At 40.4% G+C, this 19,818-nt stretch overlaps 1 pseudogene; it reads left to right on the top strand.

Moving 5' to 3' along the window:
* The first annotated feature begins 17,169 nt into the window (after window positions 1-17,169).
* Window positions 17,170-18,157, top strand: LOC127032847 (olfactory receptor 1009-like; annotated as a pseudogene).
* The last annotated feature ends 1,661 nt before the right edge of the window (window positions 18,158-19,818 follow it).

The following is a 19,818-nucleotide window of genomic DNA, read 5'->3' as shown; positions in this document are numbered from 1 at the left end:
GCCCCTTCTGTAAATCACACCCTGTGACAGCCTTGAAAATCACAAGCTGTGTGTTTTGGATGTTCTGGATCAGGCTGGCCAGATAAAATACACTTGCTTGACTCAAACTTTATATTCATCCACAGGACATAAATAGTGTGAGCAGCCTCTTAGATATGTTCTAGGAATTATTATGGAGAAGTTATGTTGCCTCTGTTATACAGGGGGTCAGACTAGATTAGCACAGTGGTCCCTTCTGGCATTAGAATCTATTAATCTAAGCACTGCATTCTTCCCCAGATCTTTATCCAGGGGGAAAAAAAGGGGGATTAATGGGTTACAAATTGTTGTAATAAGCCATAGATCCAGTATCTTTATTAAGTCCATGATTTTTAGTTTCTAGCAAAGTTATGAATTTAAGCTCCCAAACTCATCCTTTGAGGGTGTCGTTCAGGTTTCTTTTGAGGACAAGGACTATGAGGTCAAATATGGAGTGACTGTTTTGTGACAAGTATTCACCCATGAGTGATAGGGTGTTTTTTTTGTCTTTGTCATGCAACGTCTGGACCAGTAGGTGTAGAGCATCCTCCATCTTCATCCACCAGAGCTTTGGTCTATCATGTGAAAGGTAAATATTCCCAGTTGGAAAAAGAACTGTGGTGCAACGATTCAATGTTGTTTACACTGTGCAGACATCGGGCTGCTGCTAGAAATTCCCTGATGGATAATAGTTAATAGAAGAAATCAACCAAATAGGACCTGTCCACAGTCTTCAGTTCTGCTACTCCCTGCAGATAAAGGCAATCGATGACACTGATGTTCTTTACTGTGTGCATCTACACAGTACAAAACCACTGCAAGAAGCATGAGGTCATTTGTTGAAATAACTGTATATGCACAGAGAAAACAGTGAGTAGTGTTAGATCCACATAAGACAACTTTGCCTGCTGAATTTCTGAGAAGAGTTAAATGATGCATTCTGGTCAGAGCACTTTTGAAGGTACAATATGATCATTCTTAGTTAAGAGTAAACCACCTCATTTTCTGTTCTTTTCATACCACACCAATTGCCATAATATTTAATGTCTCTGTATAACGGGGTTAAGCATTTGTAGGTACAGAAAATATGGGATTTGTGAACTGAAATATTGTTTTTATTATTAAGGTACTTAGTAACGAAAGCAAAGTTCTAGATTCTGATATCACATAACAGATCTATAAATCTGAAATAACTCCCTCTAAAGTCCATTGTATAGCTGGTCAAAATATTTTGAACACATTTTTCCCTCTTTGCCCAAAAAATTGCTTTGTATCAAAATTGAAATTTTACTGTGGGAAATTGAAAAAAATGTGCAAAATTATATTGAAACAAAAATATCTTTAAAAAAATCAGTACAAATATTGAAAATAGGGGAAAAATGAGTGAAATAAAGACAATTTCAGAGTTTTGTTTCCAGAAAATAGTTTTGTTTTTTTTTCATTGAAAGTCAATGGGATTTAGATTTTGTCTAGATAGGGGAAATTGACTGGCATAACTATTCTGGACTAATTTAGCTATCATGGAATAACTCCCCCATATGGACACTGTATTCAGAATAAAGTGATTTTAGTCTCGAAATATCACTCTGCTTTGTAAGCAGAGTAATTATTCTGTAATAAAGTAATTTTTATTCTGGAATACAGTGTTCACATGGAGAGTGATTCTGGAATAGCTGTTGCAGACAGTTTATTCCACAATAGCTATGCTGGTTGATTTACGTCCCATTTAGGCAAGGATTTCAAACCCTAAGAGCCTGTTACTTTTAAAAATAGGACTTAGTCTCCTAAAGAACATCTTGTCTTTATTGTGAAATGAATCAGCTGTGTATGTCTCAAAACCTTGCATCTGGCAGCATTTCAGTTTTCCCTTTTTGTATTAAGCTGTGTTGTCCCTCTCTTTTGCACAGAAAGCTTTGCCATTTTTTGTGTGTTGAACTGGTTTTCTTAAACATATGCAAGACAAGATCCTTAATACTTTCAGATTGGCCAAACTCCATTGAAGACACTATGTAAGATTTGCACGAGTTTGACTCTGCAGTCTTAACTAACAGAAGTTCCCATTGAATGTGATGAGACTTTTCAGTGGATACGGACTTGAAAATTAGCCCCTAAGATTTCTACAATTAAAAACATGCTTACTGCTTACTATGGGGGGCATCCATTCACAAGAATTCCACATCTTCAGCTGGTGCAAATTGGCATAATTCTATTGAAGTTTTTTGTAGTTATTGAAGGATTTCTGGTCGTTTTTTAACTTTGCCTACCTATACATTTCAATTAGTATAGATGGAAATATTTCCCCTCAATCTGTATGTCTACCGTGACATCGACATTTACCAACATTTGCCAAAAAAAATTAATTCTTCAAAGCTGACCTATATGTCATAGGGTTTGCAGAATCAGTAGAGCTCCTCAAAAAATGGAATTTGCATCTGGTAGGAAATTTTGATACTTCAACATTTGTTTTCATCCCAAATTGAGGCAAATTATTGAAATATTTTAAAAATTGTCAAACAAAAATTTCTGTATTTTAAATTGAAAAAATAATATTTTTGATCAACATGAAATGTTTCTTTTGACATAAAGTTTTATTTTGAAATGATAAGTCAAAATGAAAAAAAATGAAATGTCAAAATGAAATGAAAAATGTATTTTGATATTGACATTTTGACTTAAATGACATTTTAAGTTGAAATGTAAATCTAACACTATTTTTCATGAAAATAAAAAAAAATCTTGCAGTTGTTGTTTTCCTTTCAATTTCATTTAAATTACATTTTAAGATGGGAAAATTTTTGTTCATCCAATTTTGACCATGTCTGAGAATTACTCGCTATTGTGTGCAATCATATACAGATATTATCAATGCTGGTTAACATTTACAATGTCTACCACCACCTTTTTCCCTTAAAAAAGAAAAGAATCTGTGTGGACCAGAGGAGTTCATTTAAAATAAAAATGTTTCTCAGGTTTGGTCAATGTGAACTATAACCATGTTTCCTTACTCTGTACACTTGACACCATGATGGGTGAAAAAAAGGAAAATATCAAATGTGTCTTTACAAATCAATGTAAGCTAATATGGGTCTGCAAAGCCTCAATTTTAATTACACAGTTTTTGCATGTTGAAACTAAAGGGCAAAATTTAATTTTCTACTGGAGGAAAAACTCTTATTTATGAAGAATAAAGAGGGAAAGGGGGAACACCAATAATTAGGACCAGTCAAAAAATTCCATCAAAATATTTTTTTCTGCAGGAAAACTGGGTTTTTGAAAAAATGAAAATTATAGATGAAAGTGTATGCTCCTCAAAACAAACAATACCCCCCCAAGAAAAATAATAATAATCCTGACCCATTATTTTTAATTTGAAAATCAAACACTATCAATTTTTGGTCAAAATGTTTACATTTTTAGCAGTTTTCAGCAGAAAATATTCAGGTTTTCACTAACAAAAATCGGCTTCAGCTAAAAATCTGCAGTTTTTCAATGAAAGTTCTCAAAAATGTTGCAGAGAAAAAAAGATATGACCAAGTTTACTAATAATTCATAAAAGTAAAACCGGCAACTTTATGCTTTCTCCAGTGCTGTCCCACAAATATACTTCATTATCCACCTTCTATTCCCTCCTCAAGACACTTCCTTGTCACGATATCTACAAAAAACTTGGCAATGGTTAGGCTGTTGGTATGCAGAGACCAATTCCTATCAACTGAACATGAGCTTCCAGTGCGACGCTGTGGCCAAAAGGGTTAATGCAATCCTGGTATGCATAAACAGTAGGCGCAGAGAGGTTATTTTACCTCCGTATTTGGTACTGGTGTGACCGTTGCTGGAATTCAGCATCCAGTGCTGGTGTCCACAGGTCAAGAAGAAAGTTGATAAATTGGAGAGGGTTCATAGAAGAGCCATGAGAATTATTAGAAGAATTGAGAACATGTGTTATAGTAAAAGACTGAAGGAGTTCAACCTATTTGCCTAACAAAGAAAAGAATAAGGAGTGATTTCATGATAGTCTATAAGTACTTTCATGGGGAAGAAATATTTGATAATGGGTTCTCCAGTCTAGCAGAGACAGACCTAACATGGTCCAGTGGCTGGAAGTTGAAGCTAGACAAATTCAGACCAGAAATAAGGTTTCAATTTTTAACAATGAGAGTAATTAATCATTGGAACCATTTACCAAGAGTCATGTTGGATTTTTCATCACTGACCATTTTTAAATCCAGATTGGATGTTTTTTTCTAACAGATCTGCTCTGGGAATATTTTGGAGAACTTCTCTGGCCTGTGTTATACAGTAGGTCAGACTAGATGATCACAATGTTCCCTTCCAGCCTTGGAATCAAGAATACAATCTCAGTGTTTCCTTGTACTCTCCCCGTATGTATGTCTCCATCTGTTGTCCCTAGTCTGATAATTAGACTGTAAAATCCTTGGGGCAGAAACAGCCTTTTTGTTCTGTGTTTGCACAGCATCTGGTACTATTGGGTCCTGGTCCAGTACTGATACTTTTATGTGATATGTTAATAAAATAAATAGTAATTAATAATTATTATTAATAAAGCCCTGTTCTCAGAGCTAACAATATTCTTCTGAGTTTCTTTTTCTCTCTGTGAAGACACGCCTGATGTAGAGGGGGAAAACCAACGACCATCACAGAGTTCATCCTCCTGGGATTCGGTGACCTTCATGAGCTGAAGATCCTTGTATTCATGGTGTTCCTGGCTATCTACACAGTAACACTCACTGGGAATATCTTGATCATTGTGATGGTATCATATAACCACAACCTGCACAACCCCATGTACTTCTTCCTGGGCAACCTGTCTGTCCTGGAAGTCTGCTACACTACCAGCATCACCCGTTACTTGGCCATATGCAAACCACTGCATTACGCCTCCACCATGAGCTTCCAGCTTTGCTTTCAGTTGGCAGTGGAAGTCATGGGTCATTGGGTTCCTTTCACTGGTGGTCACCATGCCCATGGTTTCTAGGTTACCTTTCTGTGCTTCCAAGGAGATCGACATTTCTTCTGTGACCTGACACCCATCATTAAACTCTCCTCTGGGGATACTTACATGGTCAGGATACCGGTTTTCATCATAGCCTCCCTTGTGTCCTTCTTGCCTTTCCTTCTAACCCTACTGTCCTACTACAAAATAATCTCCACCATCCTGAAGATCCCTTCCACCTCTGGGAAGCAGAAAGCCTTCTCCACCTGCTCCTCCCACCTCATTGTGGTGTCTGTGTTCTATGGCACAACTTATGGTGGTCTACATGGCTCCCATAGCCAACCAGTGGCCAAACTTAAACAAGACCTTCTCCGTGCTGTACACAGTGGTGACACCACTGATCAACCCCATCGTATTCAGCCTGAGAAACACGGAGGTCAAAGAGACATTGAGAGAGCTTTTCAGTTAAAAATCCATGCTAAGTGCATGACCGGGGCTCTGTCCTATCTTGATTGCTAAATCCTTTCTCACCTTATACACACAATTAGTCTCATTGAAGTCAATAGCCCAAATTCCAACCTTTGTCAAAGCTGATAAAGGGATTTGGACTGCCCTCCCTATACATATACTACTTAGTACCAAATGAAGGATGTGCCAGTAGCTAGGACACTAGCTTGGAAGCTGGGAAAACTACTTTCAGTTCCCTGCTCAAGTACATGTTTCCTGCATGAGCTTGGCTAATTTCTCAGACTGCCAAGGCCAGAAGGGACCATTGTGATCACCTAGTTCCAATCTCCTGTATAACACAGGCCATAGAATAATCCCCAATATAATTCCTAATGCAGATCTTAGGAAAAAAACAAAATCCAGGCTTTGATTTAAAAAATTGTCAGTGATGAAGAATCCACTACAACCCTTGGTAAACTATTCAGAACAGGGCAGAGAGCTATTGCTGTGCTTACACCTGGATTGGCACCCAGGAGGCAAATTATGTATTGTAGCAGCAGAGGGGAGATGCAGATTTTGTATGTCCTGCCCCTTGTGGGCATGTGCCGGTAGTGATTAGACATGGGGAATACTTCATCCAAATATTGCCAGCATAGCCTCAACCATGTGCCCACATGGCCTCGCCACTGACCTCAGCTAGGTTCCATATGAATGCAGGTGTACACATAAACAAAGCAATTTATAGAACAAGGGCCTTAGTTTCCTATTTGCCAAAACCAGTAGCCTTACTTTCCTACACCCCAATATTTGATATTACATTCAACAGACACAAACACATATGCAAAAATGACCAGCAATGACATTAACATTGTGATCATTGTGTTTTAGATTCAACACCCCAAGGAGATGAGATAAACCACAGAGTTTTGATGTTTCTGCAAAAATGACATTGCTGGTATGTAATTTGAAATCATGAGGTCTCAGAGTTTACACCTCATTAAGATGAATGAGGGAAGAGCACACCACTCTTACAGGCATCGGTCTTGATTATGCCTGGCCTTCCCCCCTGTGCATTGCCCTTTGTAATGTCAATGCAATGTAAAACTCTAGTAAATCAGAACTAGGGATTGCCATTTTATTGTTTCTTTGTACAGCATCTAGCACAATGGGAATCTGTTGTTGTTGGCTTCTAGGAGCTATGACAATATCAATGTTTTAATTCATGGATTTTAAGGCGAGAAGGGACCATTACAATCATCTCAGCTCTATCTCTTGTGTAATCCGAACAGAGGAGAGCAGCAAAGAGTCCTCTGGCACCTTATAGACTAACAGACAGATTGAAGCATGAGCTTTCATGGGTGAATACACACTTCGTCCGTACCCACGAAAAGCCCATGCTCCCAATATGTCTGTTAGTCTACAAGGTGCCACAAGACTCTTTGCCTGATTTTACAGATCCAGACTAACACGGCTATCCCTCTTGATACTTGAAACCAGAGAGAGCCACCCGGTCATTCCTACTTCAATCCCATACACTGTGGTTCAGCTAGAGTTTATCTTTTTAGAAAGAGATGTCCAATTATGATTTAAAGGGGAGCTGTGAGGACTCTTATTGTATATATGTGGGGGTTTTGTTTGTTTTTTTGTTTTCAGAAAACCAGTGTCATTTTCACTGAAAATACTGGATAACACATTCAGCTCAGCCTACATGAGCAATGAACAGGGCTGGCTCTAGGCACCAGCAAAACAAGCAGGTGCTTGGGGCGGCATATTTCCAGGGGGCGGCATTTTGGCCATCCTTTTTTTTTTTAACTCACTTCCTCCTCTCTCACAACCCTGGAGAAGTGGACCACGGAACACCTGGGGACTCAGCATGGGAGCTGAGAATGCATGGGACCCTGGGAGCTGTAGTTCATTGCCTTGCTCCCTGCCTATTGAGCCAGCCCTGGAGCAGGGAAAGAACTATATTTCCCAGTAATCCCTTGGCTGCTATCAACAGGAAAGGGAGGGGTAGGGAGTGAAGTAGCTGAGCCATGCTGCGAGTCGAAAGGGATGGCACTGTGAATGGGGAAGAAGTGTGCCCAAGGAGTAAAAGGCTTTGTCCCAGATATCCCCTTCAGAAGACTTCCCCAGACTGCATTAGGGATACTGGTGTGACCTCAGCTTGCAGCCCACAAAGAAGGAAGTGGGTGGTCTAAATGGACAGTGCACCTCTCTATCTGAAGCCTAGCAAGGGAGGTATGTGGATCCCACTTGAACCTGGGTAGGCAACCTATGGCACACGTGCTGAAGGCGGCACACGAGCTGATTTTCAGTGGCACTCACACTGCCCAGGTCCTGGCCACCAGTCTGAGGCGCTCTGCTTTTTAATTTAATTTGAAATGAAGCTTCTTAAACATTTTAAAATCCTTATTTACTTTACATACAACAATAGTTTAGTTATATATTATAGATTTATAGAAAGAGACCTTCTAAAAATGTTATAATGGCATGCAAAACCTTAAATTAGAGTGAATAAATGAAGACTCAGCACAGCACTTCTGAAAGGTTGCCAAACCCTGCAGTAGAATTTAAAATGAAAAGTAAGGGAGGGGAGGCTCTGCTAAGGGACTTCGGCAGCTTTAGATACAGTACCAGGCACGCAGAAGTATTTCCACTTTTGAGCCATGGAAGCAGAAATTGACTTTTCTTTTCCAGAGTTAGCTAATATTCAGAAAGGGAATCTAGCACCTACCTTCCAGATTTGAACACCCTGAAAATTCAGGAGTGCTCAAGCTCAATTTGGGCAGGTGTTACTTCATTTCTCCCAAATCAAATATACTGATCCACTGTAATTTGCTGTAGAACAAGTAGGATAAGAAATGAAGAAGCAAGAAATGCTTCCCAGTGGTTTTTAGGACTGGAATTGCTATTTTCAACAGATATCCTCCAATCACACAAGCTGAAAATTGTTCCCCTTTACTGCAGTCCTGTAACCATATGGGAACCAGTCCTATGTGTGTTCTGTGCACATCCAAAATTCCTGCTGAATGACCCACCCTGGGAGGGAGTTACCAGTGACCCCGGGTTGGGACGGCAGGAGGGTGCAGGTTGTGTGGGAGAGCCCAGGGCTGGAGTGGCAGGGGATTGCGGGTGTGTGGGGGGAGTCTAGGGCTGGAGCAGCAGGGGAGTGCAGAGGGGAGCCCAAGGCTGGGGTGAGGGGCAGCCAAAATTTTTTTTGCATGGTGTGGCAAAAAACCTATATCTGGCCCTGGCAATGAAGATTTACCCTGGTTGTTAGAGAGCTCAATTTTGGGATTTTAAAGGTTTGGAAGGGAGCAAAGTGCTTAAATCCTATTAATTCTCCAATTGACTTTAAAACCCTAAACTAGAACAAGTCTACTAGTTCTCTTTATTTGAATGTAAACCCCCAGATGTTCAGAACCCAGATCTGCAGAGCTACCAGGCAGTTAATAGCTCCAGGATGCCTCCCAACAGCAACTATAACCAGCTTGCACTCCACTTCCCATGACCCTCTGTCTACACAGATCATAGGAAGTTCCATCTCCAAGGTTTGACAGACGGCAGCCCAATGATTCCTCATTGGCTCCCTGCCCTACGTAAACCCAAGGGGCACTCCAGGAAGCGTCCAAACAACAATGTGGATCTCTGTAGCTGTTATGACTGTTCTTGTTCTATGCTCTTGAACTTCTGTCTTGAGCTTGGACTTTATCTCCTGACTCGGACCCTGAATCCTGACTTGGATTTTAACACTCAATACCACCCAGGCCTGGAACTGACCACAAACTCCTTGGCTCCTCCTAGCCTCAGGTTTGCCCTGCTTTGACCCTTGGCCTTGACTGCCCTTCTTGAGATCCTGACATTGATAGTCTTTCAAATATCACTGGGACTGGGTAGGTTGTGTAGAGTGATCTGGGTGTATTCTGTGAGGTGTAGTCAAAATTTATATGTGGAGGTTTTCTGTAATAGTTTGATAAATGACATGCATGGCAGTGACTTACTTGCTTAGGCATTGCTACCAAGTGGATGTAAAAGGGTTAAAAGGCTCTTGGGGCTTAACTCTAGTCACTGTCTTGGAGGGGGAGGTCATTAAGGAACATCTGGAACTGACCTATTTCAGTGGAGGATCAGAAAGACAATGAGAGCCCAAGGACTGAACAATTTACACCTGCCCATGAACAACTCTGGGCAGGCGGACATGTGAAATCAGCATGGGTCTGCAGGAGGAGGAGGATGGGCCAAGAAGTGTCAGGTGGCTGGGTTAAGGGCAGCTCAGCAGCCCTCACCTAGCACTGACAGAGAAAGAGAGAGAGAGAGGAATGGATTCCATGGCATCTTGGCTGGGTGGAGCGCTGGCTTAGCCAGGATGGACTGCTAGCTGTGCTTCTCTATGCCAACACAAGGATTCCCCGGTGCTGTGTTCCAGTTGAAAAGGCTTCCTGGTGTCACTGTGAATGTTTGCTGAGGCGCATGGGTCCCTGAAAAGTGTAACAGTCTGTGTGACCAGGAGTCTCTCTCAACTGGACGTGCTGTGCAGAACTCATGGGGTGAAGGGCCACAAGGACTTAAAGAAATGTGGGACCCTGTGGGGTTCTGGAACACTGAAGGGGTTCCATAAAGGTGAACATTAAAATAGGTAGCAGCCTACTTTAACTTACTCCATTTTATACCCTCCTGGTAGGCCGACCTACCTTCCCACTCACCTTGTTGATATCTACTAGTCTAAATACATATACACTGGCTGGGATTTTTCAAGAAGCCTAAGGGAGTTAGTTGACAGTCAGTGGGATTTGAGTACCTAACTCTCTTAAGTTCCATTTAAAATATAAGACCACATCCAACTAGTCTCCCTTAGACTCAGACTTTAAATATTCTCCTTAATTTCTTTGCATTGCTCCCTGTAAAGTTTTCTCAAATAGAATCATGCCTTCCTCCCCCTGAGTCTTCTAACTTATAGGCCAGTTGTCTTCCAACATTTTTTCATCTCCACTTTGGGAGAGAGAAAGACTTCTTCAAATACTTCAGTCTCCCCAGTTCTTGGTTTTCAAAATATGAATCTTTATGAACAAGATTCCTATCCAATGTACTTTTTAATACCGAAATCCTTAGGTTTGATCTCACTTTTTACTCAGGCCTTATTCCCTGTAAAACTCCCACTGACGGAGTGAAAATTGCGTTTCAATGTAAGTTGTGTGCCTAAATCCCATCGGCTCTTTGAAAAATCCCAGCCTCCATTGCTTTACACACACAAATCACAATCACATTCTTCTCAGGAGGACCTTAAGGCAAACAAATAAAACAAGGAAAACAAAGTCAAGTTGTCTGAGAGCACCTTGAGTGTTTCCCCAATATAACAAATTACAGCATTTTCCCTCATGAAATGGAAACTGCGAGTGGCATTGCCAGAAGCACCTGAATTATGTAGAGCACAAATCACATGAAATGGAAACTGCGAGTGGCATTGCCAGAAGCACTTGAATTATGTAGCGCACAATCAATGGGTCTTGGTTGACCAAAATGTCTGAAAGAGGAGGTGGTGCTCCTTCCAACCATTGCCCAGTGTTAATTACTGGTGTTCTGGAAGATGTGGGTTCACTTCCTCATTCTACCACCTGTAGAGCAGGGAACGAAACTTCTGCCTCCCAGCTGAAGGCTCTAACCACCAGTATATAGGTACACTGGAGTGGAGTTTTCTCAAGCTTTCCTATTGAAGCTGTCATTGGGGTAAAAGCTTGAGGAAAATTACACTGAAGCTCAGTGTTAGGGGACTCCTTTGGTAGGTTCAACTCTGTGATCCATTGAGTATTTTATTAAATTATTTATACAGTATGGAACAGCTTCGATACTCCAGAATACCTTATAGCCCAGAAATTAAGGCACTTTCCTCAGAGATGGGAGATCTCTGCCCCCCAAACAGGTAGCCATGGGAAGAGAACCATGGTCCCCCACATGCCAAGAGAGTAACCTAACCAATGGACTGAAGTTTCAAGAAAAGCAGCAGCAGAAAGACTCCGCTTCCTCCTGCTATTTTGTGAATTTAGCCCAATATTTATTTTTTCTGGTTGAAACAATTCAGTAAAATTTCTGGTAAAACCATGAATAATTTGGGTTGACCAAAACTTCCTTTTTGATGAATAAATGATTCATCTAAAAAATGTACAATTTATCTCCTCTGTTTCAACAACTGTTTACTGTCATCATATAGTCTATTTACTCCTTTTCCCCATTCCCTAGCCTGTGTCCATTTATTAGGTAAGTTTCAGGCTATCTGTCTATGTTATCGTCTTGTGGTAATTATATATTATGGTTGGAGCTTCAAAGGAGTGTAGGGGAGATTATTTGCTATTAGGATGTCTAGCTCCTTAGACTGTTTTGAAAATAGGAGTCTAAATACCTGTCTTTTTTATTGACTGTTGCTGAGATTGGGTACCTAAATCCTTTGATAATCCAAGCCTAATTACTCTCATTTTTAGGCACTACAGAGCATTGCTTAAGTACTGACCCAACCCAGTGTTACTGGGAGCTTGTTACAGAGATTGAACTTCAGGGAACTTTCCCAGGGGGAACAAAACAGCATTTAAATAGTTCTCAGGAAATTAGCTTTTAGTCTTGGAGTCAGCTCAGGAAAGGCTGTTTGCTCCACTCCCACAGATAACCCTACACACCTTCAGTGCTTTCACTCCTCCGAGTGAAAGGCCCAAGGCCGCATCCATAGAACTAATGGATGTCTTGAGATGCTCTTTTCCAGACACAGATAGACAGACTAGATAGCCAAATCAATAAGTAGGTAGGTAGACTAAGAAAACAGAAAGAGAAAACCACAGATCAGAATGATCTCACCATATTTATGATCCATGTTTAATAGGCAGGTGAGTTGACTCATAATTTTAATCCTTTTAATCTCTTTATTCTTTCAATTTAAAAGGACCAGATTCTGCCCCACTTATCTAGAGGTGGGTCTTTCTGTGGAGTCCCACTGACTTCTGCCTGGATGCAGCAGTCTGCTCACATAGAGTCAGTTACAGCACAGGGGCCATGGCTGGCAACCCAGCTACTATTTGAATCACCAGCTCTCTCTCTCTCATGCAGAACAGCACTGAGATAAATGAGGGTGTGTGTGTGTGTGTGATGGACATTCTCTGGAGAAGGAGTTTAGCTTTGGAATTCACTTTGCACAGAATTTGCCTACATTGACATTCAGATTCTAGTACAAGATCTCTTCGCTTGGGCATTTGTCTGATTAGCTGCGGGGGAAAGGATTTAATTTCTCTCTCGGGAGACATACAGGATTAAACATAGATTTGACATTGGACAGAATGCTGGCTTTGTTCCCATTGCCACTAAAAATCAATGTGATAATAGCCACTCACTTCCAAGAGGGCAGGAGAGATTCCTTATGTATGAGCAGCTTGATATTCAGATGTTCAGGACACTGAGTCTAAAATCTCACTAGATCAGATTTTCAAAGGAACTTTAAAGTGATTTTTAGGCATGAAAGTCCTGTTAATTTTCAGTCAGACCCCTCATTTTCAAATCATGTCAGCGTGCCTTGAGTGTTTTTCAGGAACATTCATTTATTATGACCATTATCAATGTCCCTCAGTATTACACAAATGGATTTCTTAGAAAAGAAATAGCTTTCACAACATATTAAATCTTTAAGTTAAAAAGAAGAAAAGCTGCTGTCTAAAATGTGTCCCCATGATCACCAATAAATCCTGGCTGATGGAACTCTGTAGGTTTGTGTGGTCAGGAGTTCTATTAAAACCTTTACAGAATTCCTTTGCATTTTAGGACTCAAGTTCATTCATTGTCATTGTCATTTGACTTTCCTGCACATTCTCACAGTGCCTAAGAGAGCTGTCTGCTGGAAGTCACTGACCATGATGTCTTGCAGTCCTAAAATTTTTTATCCCTAGGGATTGTACCATGTGCTTCAATTACTGCTGGGATTGTCTTTGTTTTAGTTTTCCATAATTGCTTCCCTTCAAGGCAACTTTCTTCATACATCCTCATTCTCTCTCCTTGTTTTTTGTTTTGTTGTTTTTTTTGTTATGTTTCTGTCTGCTGGCATGGCAACATCAATTAACATGGGCTTGTTTGTTGTCTTTTCTACAACTATGTCTGACCGCACCATTCGGTCTGTGATAATTGCCAGAGCCCATAAATCTTAACCTCTTCATTCTCTAGAGCACATAGATTGTGGCACACATGGACACTTGGCAACCTCACTGTGTCTGTTCATATATTCTCTCCCAGATAGGCTCTAGCGGTTGCTCAACACATGCTCCATCATCTCTTCCTTTTAGAACACAGTCTGCAGCTCGGGAACAGTTGTCGGTCAATTTTACTTCTTAAATAATTAAGCCCTTTAAGGAATTTTCTTGTCCACTCATAATGAGGCTCTGTCTCTTTTTTTGAGGGATCTTTCTACAAGTCATGAGTTTGTCAATCTTCTATCACCAATAGTTTGATCTCTCTCCACCGCTGTCCGTGTATTGATCTCTATGTAAATCTATCAAATCTTTTTTGGCAGTTTGCTTTCTCTTTTCTTTCATTCTTTCTTAGCTTGCATGCAGCTCAGTCATTGCTTGTTATCGTGAACAGACACTCTTATATTGGTTGACTCCTCATATATTTTGATATTATAGTCTTCATTATCAATTGCTTCCTCCACAGATAGCAGAGGTTTTCCTTCATCACATCATGGGATGTACATCCTGTCTATGACTTGATTGCTATCTAATACTCTATGCATCACCAGCAGCTGTCTGTCTTCTTTGGATGTCAATTCTTTTCCTTCTCCTCTTCATTCCACTTGATCACTCCAGCAATATTCTGTACTACCGGCATCCCCCACATATTAATGGCTCAGATCAAATTCTTAGACTTGAGTTTTGTCCATAGAGTAGTTCTTGTACATCTGTAATATTCTTTCCTCACTTTTTCTTTCAATTTCTTATTTTGTAGCTCTGACAGTTCCCTGATTCCAAGATATTTGTATGGGTCATACTGAGATATGATGGATAGTTCCTTCATTAATTTGTATGTTATCAGATTGTACCAGTCTGGCCATCTTTAGAGATGCTGACACACAGTTAGCCAAGCCAACGTGTAGCTTTATATCTTCACCAAACTTTTCCACATATCATCGATCTCTGTAGCTCCTTTTTGTGACTGTTCATGTAGTTTCAGATTGCTGATGACTAACAAATTGTTAACTGGTTGTTGCTCTTTGCTGATATGGTAAATTGTGGTTATCTCAACAAGCATCCACGTCAGTGGCAGCATGGTTACCACAAACAGCACTGGTGTTAAGGAATCCCCTTGAAAGATTTCTCTTTTAATTTGAACCTCATCAATGAGTCTCTTCCTGGTAGAGTCGAGTGCTCCAGTTAAATACAGATTGCTGAAGAAAGGAAATGATCTGTGGATGAACCTTGGACATTTTCAGTGTATCAGTGATCCTTGATTGTGAGACACTGTTGGATGCTCTCTGGTAGTCTGCCCACACATCATCGCTAACTTTTTTCTTCCTTGTTTTGCATCTTCTGTGATCCTCCTGTTTAGCCAGAGGTGGAATTTTGTTCCTTTCAGGTTTACTGTGCTGCCTTTTTGGTCAGAATTCCATTTGTGAGCTAGCCCTATCCAGATCTTCTTTGCCAGAATGATTGTTAGAAGTTTCCATATAGTTGGTAAACACAGGTCAGTCTATATCATAGTATCAGAGTAGCTGTTAGTCATCTGTAAAAGCAGCAAGAATGTGGCACCTTATAGACTAGATTTTCATGAGCTTTCGTGGGTGAATACCACTCCTCAGATGCATGCAAAACCTCTGTTAGTCTATAAGTGCCACAGGATTCTTTGCTGCTCTATAATTCATAGGATCACTGCAACCTGCTTCTTTCATTCTTTTCTTTCCACTGAATGAGAAGAGTTGTCCCTGTCACCAACCTTGGAAATCCATTCTTCAAACATTTACTAAGATGTTCAAATAAACAATTATGAGTATTGTAAGGTGTTTCAGCTAGAATCCATGCATCCTCTGGTCCAGCTGATTTCCATTTTGTCATTTATCTTAGTACGTCATTTCTTTCATTGGTCTTTCTGTGTATTCCTCTGTGGTGTGTTTTGTAAACGTTTTCTTTCATTTCTAATCCGGTTCACTCTCTGCTCATGTTATACAGTCTGAGACCAGATTTCCTTCCAGAAACAGTGTAACTCTCCAACATCATTTATTGGCTCTCTATTTTTGCCTATTCTTTTTTTCAATATCAATCAGATGAAAGAATCTCCTACTGTCTCTGGTGAAGTGGCTGTTCTCTTGATACTAATAACTTTGTGCTGAAATCTTTCAAGTCCATGACACTAAGCGATCAGCTTCTTTTTACGTTGTTACTTCATAGCTCTCACATCCTTTATTCAGCTGATATTTCATCTCCAAGGCTGTTTGCTGCTTTTTTCTCTTCAAATTATTTTTCTCATATTCATCCAGTAGGCTGGTATCTCAATGCAAAACCATACTCTTCTGTTTTAACATTCATTTCATGGAGGTTCTTGAAGATAGGAAGTTTTCCAATGGTTCATATGTTCAGATGCTTGATGCTAAACCAAAGAGCTGCTACTGTAACTGTAGCATAAATTATATAATTGTACTGGCTAATCCTTGTTGTTTTTTCTCCAGTTTCCTTGACCATTTCATTAAGTGCTTTCATTGTATCATCCAGTGTGTGATGGCCTACAAATTTCACAGTTGGTAGGGCTGATGCTCAATGTCTCTTAGGCTCTGCATGATCTTGATCAACAAATCCTTCATATTTTCTATACTTTCTTCAGGTGCTTTTTCACTCATATTTGTCCTCACATTTACTTCCATGTCTGGCTTCTGTTTATCCTATGTCACTGCTCCCACCAAAATGTTTGTACATAGTTCTACATGACTAATCTCCGTTTTCAGACTTTCAATCTTCATTTGTGTAAATTCTCCTCTTTGGAATAAAGCTCTCAATTGTGCAGTGAGTCTATGTTCGGTCATTTCTTTCTCAGTGTTGTCGTTTCTCTCCTTCCAGTGTTGGAGCATTTGTTTGCTCCAGGCTCTCTCTTCTGGTTTTGTCAAAAAACAACCGCAGATCACTTCTTGGTTTATAAGACAATCCTTTTCACTCTGTTGTCACAAATGATCTCTGGTTGTTTGGACAGTTGCATGATTCATGAGGTTGCCCACCTCCACACAAAACACTCTGCTGGGGAGGAGGCTGTCATCCAGATATGGTCTTCTGAGGCCCACTTTAGAGGTAATTGATAATTTTTATGAATGCCATATTCTCCATACTGGTTTGGGTTGACAGGCTATATACACTGTTGAGTAGAAAACCAGAATTTCTAGATCTCACAGATTTCTTCCTCTTCTTCTGGAATTCTAGAGATTTTAATAGGGATCAATCCAATAAGATACTACAGATACTATATTCTGTAGTTTTTGTACAATATTTTAGAATTGAGCGGAGTTTCTGTGAGTACCAGTAGGGCCTGATCCTGGGATTTAGGGAACTAAAGTGGTTTTTTGGCACCAAAGTCCTTTTCTGCATCTAGCCCATTTTTGTCTATTTTAAACACACATTTTATAGGATGTAGTAGACCTCTTTACATTCATCCTACTGATCAGATGATCTCCACAGGACATTTCAATTTACTTGTGTGTTCATTTTATTTTTCCAGTCTGACTGGTCTGTTTTTCTGAGTAAGGATCCATGGAAAATCAAACCGAAGTGACTGAATTTATTATCCTGGGACTTTCCAATGACCCACAGATGCAGATTTTCCTCTTCCTGGTGTTTTTAGTTGTCTACCTAATCATGCTTTTGGCAAATATGGTGATCATGCTAGTGATAAGGGCTGATCCTCACCTTCACACCCCAATGTACTTCTTCCTGTCTCATTTATCCTTTGTTGATATCTGCTATTCCTCAGCCATTGTCCCTAAGATGTTGGTGCATTTCTTAGCAGAGCACAAAACCATTTCTGTCAATAGCTGCATTACACAGATGTTCTTCATTTTCCTGCCAGCTGTTACAGAAGTTATATTCTCTCAGCAATGGCTTATGACCGCTACGCTGCCATCTGTGACCCATTACGTTACATGGATACAATGAGCAAAGGGATCTGTTTTCAGCTGGTGAGTGGTGCATGGGTGATAGGCTTCATAGATGCCCTGCTTAACACTGTTTTTGCCCTCAAGCTGCATTTCTGTGGGCCAATCAAATCAACCATTTCAGCTGTGAGCTCCCTAGTCTATTACGTCTGTCCTGCACTGAGACCCTCACCAATCAAGTGATGCTTTTTACTTCTGTTGTCATACTTGGATCAAGCTCCTTTCTCTTCACCCTGATCTCCTACATTCATATCATCTCCACCATCCTGAGGATACGCTCTGCGGAGGGCAGGCGTAAAGCCTTCTCCACCTGCAGCTCCCACCTTATTGTGGTTGGTTTGTTGTACTTGACAGCTTTTTTCCAATACACAAAACCCAGCTCAATCTCCTCTGTGGTTCTGAATGAAATGTTCTCCATCCAGTACAGCATCTTGACTCCCATGTTAAACCCCATCATCTACAGCCTGAAAAACAAGGATGTGAAAACAGCTATAGGGAAAATGTTGGGGAAATTCAAATTTTTCAAGTAGTGTCGATCTTATTTAAAAACAAACAAACAAACAAAACAAAGAGCATAGAACTGTGGATAACTTGTGTTTGGCATCTGGCACTGGCATCTGACACTTTGGGCCAAAGCCTCATCTGGTCTAAATCAGTGTGGCTCCATTAAACTCAGCAGGCCATATCCCCATTGGGTAGAAGAGACACTGGAGCCAAGGGAACGAGATCCTGGGTCTCCATCTAGGGTGAGTGATAGAAGCACCAGGATCTAGAGCCATTCATGTGCTCTCTTTCTCTCTTTGGGCCAATATCTCTTTCAATCTGACCCACTGTCTTCGATGGAGCTATGGCCAATTTATACCACTTGAGGATCTGGCCAGTTCTATGAAAAGAACATCTTTGTCTATTGCATTCTGTAGTTCTTCCAGAGTATTTTGTTGAAAACCCTATTTAATATCTGTAGTATTTTATAGGATTCCTCCCTATTAATATCTCTGTCTCCAACAATAATTAATAATGAGTGTGATCCCTAGCTGGGCCAAGATGCACAAAGGAATTAATGCTCTATTAGGAGAGATTGAGACATAGATCAGGTATCCCATATTGCAGTGGTTAGGACACCCACATGGGAGGAAGCAGATCCCTTTTTAAAAACCTTTCTCCTTACCAGGCACTTGAAGAGGGTCTGCTACATCCTTAACTGCTAGGATAAAAGGTGAGGGGTTTTCTCCACCTAATTCTCCTTCTTCTGTCCTCTCTCTCACCACGGTTTCTTTCCACCTTAGGTGGGGTTAGAGACTTCCCAGCTGAGAATCCCAAGGCAAAGGAGGTGTGCTCCCACTGAGAAGATAGGAACTGAACTCCTGTGACAGCTGCGGGATTTAGAATACAACCCTCTGCTTGGCCTTTCCCATTGGCTAAGGAAACCTCTATCATGTTGGCTTTTTTAAAATCCCATTCTTAGGTGCCTATATCTCCCCTTTCACTGTGTAGGGATCCTGCTGCCCAGCTCAGGATCTGGAAACCAAGTAATTAAAAAATTACCTAAAAGTTATCTACTGCAATGTTCAGCATTAGAACAGCTATGTCCCTTTGTAAATCTAACTCTGGGTGTAAATTGACATAGCACCTTTAAATCAATGGAACTAGTGGATTTACATGAACTGGGAATCTGGCCCATAGTGTCCATATTCTAAAGTGATTTTTTTATTCCTCAAATTTCACTCACCATTGAATTGGAAAGACCGATCTATCATCAAGTTTCCACTTAAATCCTAAAAGTAATGAGAAGTGGTGCTGGCACTATTCGCCCCAGTGAAATTCACCCTTAGATGCAGCACCACAGCTGGTGGAAAGCAACATAACTCCACTGAAAGAAACCAGGCTACACTGAGATATGTCAGCTGAGGATCTTGCCTCAGTGAATAAAGTTATAATTCAGAATCCACCTTTTGTCAATGTTGGACTTACAAAGATATAGTCTAAGGTCAACCAGCAGGCTGAGATTCTCAAAAAAGCTTAGGTAAATTAGGTGCCCTACTCCTATTGGATGGAAAAATGTAGTCCCAGTAACATGTCCAAGGTCAGTCAGAAAGTCAGTGGAGAGGAATATATTGAAGACTGATCTATTCCATCCCTGTCTCTGCCTTGAAACACACAATCATCTATGTGCCTACTGGTAGTCTTATAGTTCTTCCCATGTCAACCTAGTATTAACAGAATGCACTCCTGTCCCTGCTAAGAAAGA

The sequence above is a fragment of the Gopherus flavomarginatus genome, chromosome 12 (assembly GCF_025201925.1).
Source record: "Gopherus flavomarginatus isolate rGopFla2 chromosome 12, rGopFla2.mat.asm, whole genome shotgun sequence".
NCBI lineage: Eukaryota > Metazoa > Chordata > Testudines > Testudinidae > Gopherus > Gopherus flavomarginatus.
This window is presented reverse-complemented; position numbering and strand designations above follow the sequence as displayed.